Source organism: Rhincodon typus, chromosome 35, assembly GCF_021869965.1.
Source record: "Rhincodon typus isolate 14 chromosome 35, sRhiTyp1.1, whole genome shotgun sequence".
In the NCBI taxonomy this organism is placed as follows: Eukaryota; Metazoa; Chordata; class Chondrichthyes; order Orectolobiformes; family Rhincodontidae; genus Rhincodon; species Rhincodon typus.
The window spans coordinates 13,377,001-13,390,721 of NC_063366.1; positions in this window are offsets into that span (position 1 = coordinate 13,377,001).

Below are 13,721 nucleotides of genomic sequence, written 5' to 3' on the forward strand. Positions count from 1 at the left end.
CATGTTCTGTATTTTCCCATTAAGTACAAATTAAGCCATGTAGCCAAATTAAGTAAACATCACTCAAAAAATAAATTATGATTCAATTTCTATCATAAAGTCTATCACAAGTAGTATTATTCAAGGAGACGTGTGCTGTCATATAAAAACACACGCTATTGTAATGCCATAATTATAAATCTATATTTTCCTAATTTCTCTCTTTTTGTTGTTATTTACTTGAACCCGGGTCGCTTAGTTTAGAGATAGGCACTCTATCACTGAGTCGAATGGCTTACTGACATTTTCCTAGGCTACCTGTTCAGAGTGAAGAACAGATGTTGCTGGAGAAATTCAGCAGGCCTGGCAGCATCTCTAGAGAGAGAAAAACAGTTCCCGTTTCGAGTCCAGTGGCCCTTCTTCGGGACTGGCGATTAAGTTTAACCCTGCCTGTCCCTGCGCAGGGGTGCTGCCCTACGTGCCGAGTTTCTCCAGGAGTTTCTGTTTCAGATTTCTGGCAGCCACACTTTGTTCTCTTTTGCTGCTTCGATAGGTATTGTCACACATCTTTGGTAACCCGGGTCAGAGGCAGGGACACTACCATTGTGCTACAAGTGCCCAGTCATTATCATGCCTTGTCTTTCCAGAGGGATCTTACTGTTGTGCGAATTTGGTTGTCATTTTCCCTCGAAACAATAGTGAATAGCACTTGAAAAATTCGGAAGCACCTCGAACCATCCGAAAGACACCCAAGGTCCTAAAATATGGCCTCCTTCGTTTTGCATTAGGGTATGTTTTAATTTAATATCAAAACAAATCGTTTTGAAATGCGCTCCGGAGGGCGTGTGAATCATAGAAGTTAAACGGGCGTTACACTGATAAGATATGCCGGTATGAACAAGTACGGATTTGCGTGCAATTTGTTTTTTTGTTGCTGCTGGTCTAAACGACGATCAACACTTAGTGTGCACAGGCCTGAAACAGAAACTTGCAGGTGTAACAATCCAGTGTTGGTTCCCATACAATTCTCTCTTGCAAGGACTATCACTCTGTGGGGAGTGCTCTGGATGGCAGAGAGCAGCTTTCAGCTTGGCTCAGGAATCTACAGACAGTTTCTCGGACCTGAACCTTACGATGCCTTACAGCGCAAAGGCTGAGGATCATAGATTCCCAACATTCGGCCCATCGAGTCTGCACTGACCCTCCAAACAACATCCCACCCAGACCCACCCTCCTACCCTATTCCTGTAACCCTTCATTTCCCATGGCTAACCCACCCAGCCTGCACATTCCTGAACACTATGGGGCAATTTAGCAACTTGCACATCTTTGGACTGTGAGAGGAAACCAGAACACCCAGAGGAAACCCACACAGACACAGGGAGAATGTGTAAACTCCACACAGACAGTCATCCGAGGCTAGAATTAAACCTGGGTCCCCAGTGCTGTGAAGCAGCAGTGCTAACCACTGAGCCACCATGCTACCACTGAGAGGGAGCCTGACTAAGGTGACCATACTTATGAGGGGCATAGATAAGAAGATAAATTTCCTCTGAATAGAGGGATCAATAGCCAGTGTTTTAAGGTAAAGGGGCAAGAGGTTGAGAGGGGATTTAAGGATGATTTTGTTTCTTTACCCAGAGCATGATTGGTGTCTGGAATTTACTGCCTGAAAGGATGGTAAGGGCAGGAATCATCAGAGTTTTGAAGAACTATTGAGATGAACAGATGAAGTGCCAAAGCATACAAGAAAGAAGGGTCTAGGCCCGAAACATCAGCCTTCCTGCTCCTCTGATGCTGCTTGGCCTGCTGTGTTCATCCAGCTCTACACCTTGTTATCTCAGATTCTCCAGCATCTGCAGTTCCTACTATCTCGAGTAGATCCAGACTGATGACTAGCATGGACATAATGGGCCGAACGGCCTCTGCCTACACTGTAAAAATTTTATGGCCGCAGTGTGCACATTGGCCATAAAAATCAACCACACAAGCTAAACCCACTTTCTAGCATTTGAACCACAGGTTATAGCGCTTGAGGTACAGAAACAGATGCCTGTTAACCGAGTTGAGGGTTTCTGTCTTCATCCTTCCAGACCCTGACTGCCCTCTGAATGAAAGAAACTTTCCTCATCTGCCCTCTAAACCTTTACCTCTTTATACCTGCCCCAACCTCTTCCCTCAACATTCCACCCCACCCCAAATCACTGGCATCTCTGAATAAGTGAATAGGCCATTTGCATCCACTCAGGCTCAGAAGAAGAGGACCTATAGCTAACCTCCTGATTTCTCTGTTTGTTTCATGTCCTCTACACATTGCTCCGTCAGACCAAGACACTTCACAATAGCAAACTTCCCATGGCCAAAGGCTGCAATCTTTTGTGAAGTCCTAACAACGTGTTCCGGAACGTCTCCTGATCTGTTTCAGAATTCTTCCTTGCAGGGTAGCAGCAATGATCATGAAATGGTGGGGATTCCTTTAAGTGGTGAGTGTCCCTTTAAGTCATGCTGGAATTTGATATCAGGGCTGCACTGGTTTACAAACAGCTGGTCACTGTTGGGAGAGGGTGTTAGCTGAAGCAGTAGCTATCACTATGTTGTGCAACCTTTTTAATGTGTGCTAACAATCTCTCTCATCAGAGAAAAACAGCAGAAGGTGAGTTTAACCTGAGGGTCACTACGCCTCAGGCAAGGACTTAAGATAGACCTTTCATGGTAACCTCAACCAGTGTGGGGATTGAACCCATACTGTTGATGTCACTCTACATCGCAAACCAGCTACCCAGCCACAACCGAATAAAAAATGTTCTGAGGAAGGGTCACAGGACTCGAAACAGTAACTCTGTTTTTTCCTTCACAGATGCTGCCAGACCTGCTGAGCTTTCCCAGCAACTTCTGTTTTTGTTCCAGCCATAACCCCACTTTGGCTGTTGGGTGCGATCAGGTTTCGCTGTAAAACAAGTTCATTGCCCACCATGCAAAAGCACACTGAACAATGAATGGGTGGATTAAAAGGTGTGCTGGTGCACTGGGGTGGGGGAGGGGAATGCTCACATTATTATCACAAAAACATGAAGCCCGATTTCCAACAAGACAGTGTTCACTTTATGGCTACAGTGTATGGGGGAAAGAAAGGCATAGACAAGTGACGCAAGCAAGTAATTCTGTCTCTGCTACAGCCCTTCAGTAGAGTTTTAGGCAAGGGCAAGTAAGAAATGACAAGGTAGATGTTTGTTTGGTAAAAACTGGCTAAAAGTGGCAGGACAGATTGAGAGAGCAGTTAATAAGCATTCAGTCTCCTTGTCTTTATTTATATGGACGTGAAGTACAAGATCAAGTCATTGAAATTATGTGGCCTAGTTTGGCTTAAGTTGGAGTCTAGATCTGAGTACCATGCTTTAGGAAGGAAGTGAAGGTGGTGTAGAGAGTGTGGAGGACATTTATGAGAATGGCTCCAGTGTTGAGGAATTTCACTTTGAAGATCAGTTGGGAAAATTGTTTTCCTTGGAGATGAGGCATCTGATTGAAGTATTCAAAATCACGAGAAGTCAGGGTAGAGAAAGAGGTGAAAAACCTCCCCAATCATGAAAGGATTGGGATGAGAGGACACTGATTTAAAATACTTGGTGAAAGAAGCAAAAGTGACATTAGCAAAATCTATAATACACTGCCTGAGAATATGGTGGAAGCAGGCTCAACTGTGACATTCGAAAAGGGGCTAAGTGGTTATTTTGAGCAGGCAAAATGTGCAGAGTCATGGGGAGAAGGCAGGAGAATGGCACTAAGTGGACTGTTCATTTTGAAAGCTGGGGTAGAGTTAATGGGCTGAATGGCTCCCTCCTACATTGTCACAGTTTTATGATTCCGATTCTGTTATCAGATTCCGCAGCTGGTCTTGGGTTGCCAGATCCGGTTAAGTGTATCCCTAGTGTTGTTGTTACACGACTGTTCCATATCCAATCCAACCATTCAACCCATATCCCGCTCTCCCCATTCTAGGTCTCCTGCCACAACACCTTTATGTAGTTCCTCTTTCCCATGGCTGATTGTAAAAGCGATCTGACACTACTTCGCCCTGGCTACTGCTTGACTGTCACTCAAGCTTTTATTTTTCCTAGTCTATAATATTTTTATAACAAATAACGTGTTGAGAAAAAAATGTTATGAAAACACTTTTTTAATGCTGCAATAGATTTCTTTCAGGATTGCCGGAAGCAATGTGCTGGAGGTTAGTTATGAATTGTTGGAGAATTAAAGCGATCTAGGAACAGGCTAAGGCCATTTGACCCTCTGAGCTTACTCCTCCATTCAGTAGGATCATGGTTATTCTGGTTGTGGCCTCAATGCCATTTTCCTGTCAATTGCCAAGTCCAAGTGGGCAGAAGGTAGATAATGTGTAAAGAGAGGCAACGACATGAATTATGTGGAAGAACGACATCTTTGTAAAGACTCAAAGTTTTCTTTAGCAGGCTGTGGCTAGAAGGTGTCAACATTGGCTCAGTGAGTAACTCAGCCACCTCTGAGAGTACACTTGAGGCCCAGCGAATGATCAAGTCTGACCACTCTCACTTGCAGTACCGAGACGCTGCTTTTCACATGAGACAAGACATTAAAACAGGACTCTGTCAGCCGTCTCAGATGGACTTAAAAATACAATGCATCATTTTGAACAACTGATGAGACAATCTCCTGGTGTTATTACTATTGTTTAACCATTAATCATTGTGACATATATGCTATTTGTGGGATTTTCCTGTGCCCCAGTTGGCTGCTGTTTTACTCTATAAAGGTAAAGACAAGTTAATATTAAAACTGTGGCTACACTTGAAAAAAGTTTAAAATTCACTGTAAAATTCATTGTTCGAGAAGGTTTACACAGCCTGAGATCATGAAGGGCACTATAGAAATGCAGGCTGTCTCTCCAATAACAGACAAAGGAATTCAACTTGAGAAATAGAAATAAGTAAGAGTTCCTGATTTTTAATTAGTGCTTGCACATCATGAGCCTGCAGCACATTCCACCTGCAGGAATGATAATAAGAACAGACCACTTCCCTTATAGCAAAATCATTTTTACAGAGCGTATCATTGTTCACATACCATAGCTGTCAGGAAAAGAAATAATTCAGAGTTTGCTGTAGAATTAACAATAAAGCCGTCAGTGTTTACTATTCATGAGGAACAAGTTGGACAGTGACTTCTGGTGTCCTCACGTAAGCAGTTCAATAAAAAAAAGAAATACTTGCACTTGTATGGAAACTTACAAGACCTCAGGATGTCGCAATGAATTTTACAGTCAAAAGTATTTGTGTGTTGTAATGTAGGAAACACAGCAGCCAATTTACACACATCAAGCTCCCATAAAGAGCAAAGTGTTGATGTTTATTTAGGGACAAATATTGGTCTGGAAACCAGGGGTAAAACTCCTACTCTTCATCAAAAAGGGATAATGGAATCCTTCAGTTTCATTGGAAGGAGCAGATTGGGTTTAGGTTTAACATTTCTTGCAGAAGTTGGAAATCTTTCATTAAAGATGGAAATCAAGACTTTTGCTCTCCAAATTTTCCTTCTTCACCACCCGCTTCCCCGTACCATTGTTAAGTGTCTTGGCATTAATCACATCAATGACATGAAGTTGCTATGCCTTCCCACCAAATATCCACTGGAAAAGGCTCGGCTTTTCAGTGTAAGTGAATTTTTAGCATTGTACTAAGGTTTAAGTATTTTCTAAACAATCTCGGGGGTACTGAAAATTGAATTTTACATGTGCGCAGTCTAATTTCTTCAGATTTTAATATTGCTGTATACTTTGAAAAGTTTATTTTTTCTTTCTCTTTTCCCTCTCGCTTAATCCAACCTTTCTTTCTCTTGTCCTTAATTTGTTTTCTACACACCACTTTGTATTTTTATTCATTCACAGGATCTGGATGATATTAGTATCTATTATCCATCCCTAGTTGCCCTTGAGAAAGTAGTAGTGATGAGCTGCCTTCTTGAACTGTTGCAATCCGTTGCTGTAGGTAGACTCACAATTCCGTTAGGGAGGAAGCTCCAGGATTTTGACCCAGTGACTTGAAGTGTTGAGTGGCTTGGATGGCGACGTGGATGCGTTTCCATGTGTTTCCTGCCATTATCCTTCTAGATGGTAGTGATCGTGGGTTGGAAGGTGCTGTCTAAGGAGTCTTGGTGAACTTCTTCAGTACATCTTGTACATGGTATACACTGCTGCTACTTGGAGTGAATGTTTGTTGATGTGGTGACAATTAAGTGGGGGACACACACACACTCCACACACACATGCGCACACACACACGCGCACACGCACACACACATACGCGTGCGCGCACACACACACACTCTCACACACACACACGTGTGCGCACACACACACATACACACACACGTGTGCGCACACACACATACACACACACACGCGCGTGCACACACACACACACACACACACACACACGCACACAAACACATACACACACACATACACACACACACATACACACACGCGCGCGCGCACACTCTCACACACACACACACCCGTGCGCACACACAGACATACACACACACGCACACACACACACACACACACACACACGTGCGCGCGTGTACACACACACCAGTAAAATGCATTGCACTGTTTTGGGCAAGAAATTGCTGCACGCAACCCCATCTGAAGTCTATGTCCAATTTTAAGCATGGTGACTGATGAGTGACCTTATCTTGATGCTGACAGCAAGATCTTAGCTTGTGCCTTTTTGACACACATTTTTAAAAGTCCTAAAGTCAGATGTGTATAGCTTGACACGGGCTTTTCAAATCACTTGGACTCCCAACCTCGGCCCTCAGTTCCTGTCACTGGTTGCACATCCCATTCCATACTTAGTTCTGTGATATGAATAGCATTGCTTAACAGTCACTTGGTATGGAAGGCACGAAACAATTTCATCTGTTTTGTCTGCCTGTTTTGACACTCCTTATGAGGTCATAGAAAACACGTAAAAGCTGACCTTTCGCACATGTGCTTGCTGTTTGGGAATTAAGTCTATTCCCTTGTCTTTTGACAGTGTTCATCTGCTTTCTCAATGAATTACCTTTAAGTGGAATCACTAGTTTAATGTAGGAAACACGCAGCCAATTTATACAATATGATGGTCAGATAATCTGTTTCTTTATTGAATATTGATCATAATATCAGGGGTAGCTCCACTGCCCTTTGAAAGGGTATGGGGATCTTGTACCTTCATCCAAACAAATATCTTAGTTCAATGTCCAAAAGATTTTTTTTTAGTTTTCAAAAATGTACGTTATTAATAAATTATCTCTAAGTACATTACAAAACAGTCTAGACATTACAGAAAATACCATTTTAAAATATCACATTCTCACTTGAGCATTGCAGTCTTAGGTCCCTCCACCCAAATACAAAATTGGAACATTACTAAATTTGACCAGAAACCATCTCCATTCCAATACAAGTTATGAGGGATTCTATGAGTTAACAGACCTTTGGTCCATAATGGAAGAAAGGTTGCAGACGGTGGTCATTTCCCCATTGCGTCTTGGTGGCAGCTGCGACCCTTAGCACGTAGTCCTAGGATGGAATTCCATTCCATGGAATGTGCCAGTCTGCAACATTCGGTCAAGGACAACTCATTGCAATGCAAGACCAACAGGGTTCGGGCAGACCAAAGAGTGTCTTTCACGGAGCTGATAGTTCTTCAGGCACAATTAATGTCTGTCTTGGAGCGTCCCACATGGAACAGCCCACAGAGCACATAGTGCCATGCCTTGGAGCTGCAAGAACAAACATTGACAAGAAGCACTGCATCTCTCTCCAGTCGTTCTTCATGAAGGCACATTACAGAAGGGGATATGCAATGGTCTCTTCATGAGTATAGGTGACCCCAAGGGTAGCATGCAGTGGCACAGAGAGTCCGGGCTTGTATGAAGGATCTGATGGGTAGTGCCCTTCTCATCATCTTCTCATCAAACAAGAGATGTCTTGGTGCTTGTTGGAAAGTTCTGGAGTTGAGGCATTCTGCCAAATAACTTCAGTCTGCTCAGGGAACAATCTGACAGGATCCACCCTCTCCTTTACTTTCAGGGTCTTGAACTCACTACGTGCTGACTACTTCTTGATGGACTTGTCTTTAAACATGCTTTACTTAACAAACCTTTCCACAAGACTCAGATGGTACATCACAGTCCAAAGACTTGGAGTGTTCTGTGACAATGACGTTAGTCCCATTCTTCACAACATCGGGGTCAGGTAGAACCTCAGCACCTAGTGATACTTTGAGTTTATGTACCGAGGGTCTACACACAGCCTGATGCAGCCTTGATGGCCCCTCTGAGCTAATTACCTAGCAGTTTCAGGTAATTTGACCTGACAGTGAAGGGGATAAAGGATTGGTTGGCCCATTTCACAAAGAACATGGCCTTATCCTTGTCCCAATTTACCTCAGTTCCTGAGAGTTTGAATTGATTGCGGATGCTCCTGAGTCTGTGTACACACAGCAGATATGATCAAGAAATGGCAACATCATCTGTACAGGAAGGCCCTGACTTGCAGGCCTCAATTGCCTGAGATGGTCACCCTTCTCAAGCACCTACCCTTCCTTCATAAGGATGGCACCAATGACTTGTACAGCACTCCGTCAGTACTGCTTCAATGACTTGGTCTTGATTTTTATCCTCAAACTCTGGAGTAGGAGCAGAACATTGTGACCGCGAGGTGAGAGTGTTACCTCCCAGTGGTGGTGAAACTATCGGAGAAAATTCCGCAGGAGAGAATTAATCTCCACTTGGAGAGGTAAGGTTCGGTCAGAGAGAGTCAGCATGGCTTCTCAGAGGGAGGTCATGCCTAACATATTGGATTGAACTTTGCAAGAAGGTGATCAGCTTCTTCCCTGCTGTTATTAGACTGATGAACGGACTTCTCTAATTTCAAACCGAATGTTGGTCTTGGTGTGTGCACCTCCTATGCAGCTGTAAACTTGTATGCCTTGCTCTGACTAAGCACCCTATGATTTGTATGTCCTTGTTTGCTATGATCTACCTGTACTACTTGCAAAACAAATCTTTTCATTGTACTTAGGTACATGTGACAACAATAAATTAAATCAAATAAGGTGTGTTGATGAAGATAGTGCAGTTGATATAGTTTATATGGATTTCAGCAAAGCCTTTGACAAGGACCCACATGGGAGATCGATAAAGAAGCTAAAAGCACATGGGATTCAGTGTGAGTCATAAAGATAGATTCAAAATTGGCTGAGTGGCAGGAGACCAAAGGTAGTGGTAGAAGGCTCTTTGTGTGACTGGAGATCTGTGTCCAGTGGTGTGCCACAAGGATCAGTGCTAGGTCCCTTAATGTCCATGATATATATAAATCTACAGCTGAGAACATTGGAGGAGTGGTGATGATAAATAAGCTTATGGATGACTCAAAGATTGGCCAGGTTGTGTAGTAATGGGGAAGATCTTAGATTGCAGGAAGACATAGATGTGTTGGCACATAGATATAGATGGGCAGATCAGTGGCAGATGGAATTTAACGCTGAGAAGTATGTGGTGATGCACTTTGGAAGAAGTAACAAGGCAGAGAAGTACTCAATGAAGATCAGGATGCTGGGAAACTCAGAGGAACAGGGAGGTCTTGTGGTGCTTCTCCCCAGATCCCTGAAGGAGGCAGGGCAGATTCATAGGGTGGTTATGAGTTTTATGAATACTCCTCTTATCAGTTGTGGCATAGATTATAAGAGCAGGGAGCTCTTATAATATAGTTTGGAGCTGTGCAAATCTTTGGTTAGACCAAGCTGGAGCACTGTGTGCAGTTCTGATCACCACACCTCAGAAAGAATGCAATTACACTGGAGAGGGTGCAGAAGAGATTCACCAGGATATTGCCCAGGATACAGCTCTTTAGCTATGAAGACAGGCTGGATAGGCTCAGGTTGTGCTCTTTGGAGCATGGAAGGCTGAGTGGAGTCCTGATTGAGGGGTATAAGATGATGAGTGTTATAGGTAAGACAGCACCTGCTCTCCTTAGTTGAAGGGCCAATAGAAAGGTGGCATCATTTTAAAATGAAGAGCAGGAGGTTCAAAAGGGATTTGAGGACAAGATAAATCATTGAGAGAAAGTTGGGAATCTGGAATGCATTGCCTAGGACAGTAGTTTGCAGCAGGAAACCTCATAACTTTTAAGAATTACTTGGACTAGCACTTGAAGGGTCATAACATACAACACTATGGACCAAATGCTGGAAAGTGGGATAAGTGTTGATAGGTTGGCACAGACTCAAAGGACTGAAAGGCCACTTCTATTTGACTATAACTAAACCACAGCTGACAGCAGCACAGCAAGTGGTATGGAAATGTGAAATAGCTGGTGTGTGAAATGAATTCCTGTGAGTAAACAGTTAACAGTACATCTCCTAATGTTTGACAAAGGAGGGATCACACGTGAAATAATATTCTCGGGTGCACAGACATAATCATTGTATTCACATCCAGAAGAATTGTGTGTGTAGGACAGTGACAAAGAAGGCGTTTATTGACTGATTAATTAGACATAACAGTAAGCACATTGAATAATGCCAAACAGATGAAAAGGTGTGGTCTGGTTTACGTTGGCTCTGGTCATTAGATTTAAGTTGCAAATTAGTAAAATGTAACGTTAAAACAGCTACTCTATTCACACAAACCTCATTTGGTTCTGCCAATTCTTACTTGACCAAACAAAGGCCGAGTCACAAATGGAAACCGAGACACCTAGAATACTGTGTACAGCTCTAATCTCCTTGCCCAAGGAGGGACGTAGTTCAGAGAGGGTTCACTTGGCTGATTCTCAAGATTAAAGGGTTGTCTTCTGAGCAGAAGGTTGAGCAGATTGGACCAACACCCATCGAAGTTTAAAAGACTGAGAGATGATTTTTTTGGAACATATAAAATTGTGATGTGCCTTGACATGGTGGAGGGACTGAGGGGTATGGGCAGAAAGTGGGAACAGAGTACTGAGTTGGATGATCGGCCATGTATGGAGGATCAGTCTCGAAGGGCCAAATGGCCTACTCTTCTTCCTACGATTTGCTGTTTCTATGGATGTGGAGAAGATATTTTCCCTCCCAGGAGCCGAATCTACAATGGGGTGGCACAGTTTGAAAACTAAGGGTCTCCCATTTAAGATGGAGATGAGGATGAATTTTTTCTCTCTCAGCAGGTATTAATCTTTGGCATTGTCTCCTGCAGAAATCAGTGGAATATACATAGGACTGAGTTGGTCAAGATTTATGGTGGCAAGCAGGAAAGTGGAGTTGGGACCATGATCTAAGATATAGGAGCAGAAGTAGGCCATTCAGCCCATCAAGGCTCCTTCAACACTACCTCCTGGATTCCTCTACCTGCTTGACTGGTAGTCACACTGTCCAGTCCCCTACTACTGACAAATTTTGAGGTAGTTAACTGAAGAGGTGTGACTGCCTCCTGAAACACAGTGTCCAGGTAACTCTCCCCCTCCCTGATATGTCACAGCATTCAAAGCTCAGACTCCAGCTCATCAACTCTGAGCTGGAGTTCCTCAAGCAACCAACACACGCTTCCGATGTGGTCCCTATGAAGCACAATGAGGTCCACCAGCTCCCACATCATGCAGTTACAACACATTGCCTGGCCCAGGATCTCTGTTTTAATTAGCTTTCAATTTGATATTTAAAAGAAAAATTGGGACTGGTCTTTTACTTTGTAGTGTAAATATTTCCCCGATTTACCAGCAACTTATAATAAGACAGTCAAATTAGTAACTATCACCAACCAATGAGCTTATGGATAATCTGTGAAGTCACTCTTTTGTGCTGGGTCCCTGATCCTGGGTTTCAATTTATCTTGTTCAAAAAGATTACTAACTGTGAGACAAAATAAACAAGCAAAAAACACCTCTTCCCCTCTGCACTGACTTCCCACATTGTCTCGAAATTCTCCCTGACCTTGTGAAACTTACTGATCGTGTGCCTTTCACTAGACTACTTAACTTTAACTTTTAAAACAGAGAAAGAAAAGAAAGGTTTACCAGTTCTATTCCCATGTTGCCTCCAGGTTCCCTGAACTACGTACTCACTCAGTCTGTGTATCATTCTGGATGTGATCTCACCGGCCTGACCATGCAAAGCTTACTTAATCTTAATGAATGCTCCACTTTCTTAAAAAACCATGTAAACCTGAGGTGAAATCAAGGAGGACTGTGATTGTATAACAGTAACATTACAAATGCATGAAGCGTAAATCAATTGTAACATCTTGCAGTGGTAATACTTTGAGCTGTTTCCTGACTCACTGGTTGCATGCTTAATTGAGGGCTCAAAATTCTTAGCCACAGATTCAAACACAGATTATAGGCTTACACTCCAAATGTGAATCTGCTGTATTGCCAAAGGTTCAGTCTTTCAGGGGCGATCTTGAACCAAGGCCCCATCTGTCCTTTCAAATGGTAGTCAAAGATCCCACAGTAGTTTTTAAAATAGGAGAAAGGGCACAATGTTCAAACCAGTGGGGCATTACCAGTCCAGCTGACTTGAGCACACATACAACCAAGCATAGATGCAGAGCAAGGATGGCACTGTGCACTGTCTGAATTTGCCTACTCTTTGTCAAAGGTTAACGCAATTCTTTTGGCATTAGTGTCTTCTGTTGACTAACCAGCTGATGGGATGTTTCCCACTGTGGCAGAGTGTAGGGACAACAGTTTAAAAATAGTCAGGGCTCTATCATTTAAGAGTGACACGAAGATAATTTGCTCAAGCTCAGAGGGTCGCTTCTTTGTGGAAATCTCCTCCCCAGAGAGAAGAGGAAGGCCAGTTGTTGAATGTAGTCGAAGTGGAGTTAGGCAGATTTTTGACTGACAAAAGAATTAAGGATTATTGTTGAGGGGCAGGGGCACATGCTGACGGAAGACTGGAACTGACGCCACAGTCGGTTCAGCCATGATCTTATTGATAGCAGACCTGAGGGGCCAAATGGCCTACACTTGATCCTATTTTAAGTGTTCTTCTTCTGGCCAATCCTCAAGCCTTTAAACATCAAATTGTCTGGTCATTACCAGATTGCTGTGTGTAGATTATCTGCTGTGTTTTCTGCAATAAAACAGTAACCATAACTTCTAATGAAAACTTGTTTTCATTGGCTTTATAGTGCTTAGGGAACTCCAGAACCTGTGAAAAGCGCTATAGGTGCACAAAGGGGTGTGGGCAGATTGGAGGAGTACTTTGTAGGTTTGTTCCTGGGCCTGGCCAGGCTGGCAAAAAAACAGGTCCAGGCAGCGAGCTGTGGAGGGGGTCAATTCTGATGACTGCTTGACCCTCTTCCGCAGTTATGTTTGAGCCCAAGTGTCCTTGGAGAGGGAGCACACGGTGTCCATTGATGCTCTCAATACCTTTATGGAGAGGTGGGCACTGTAGAGGGTGGAGTGCCTTATTTCCCTCTCCAATTCCACTTTGATTCAGTCCCCTCCTTCTCTCCCTACCCCTCACTTTTCAGATGACAGCATTGCCCTTAGCAGGCGTTACTTGTTAATGTTCAATTGACCATGTTGGGTGTTTTCCTGGTGGTGGAAGGGACAAAATTAACATAATGATGACTAATGCACAGTGGTATCTTTATCTTATAAGAAGAGCGCTATAGAATTGTAACTGAGATAACAAGGTGTGGAGCTGGATGAACACAGCAGGCCAAGCAGCATC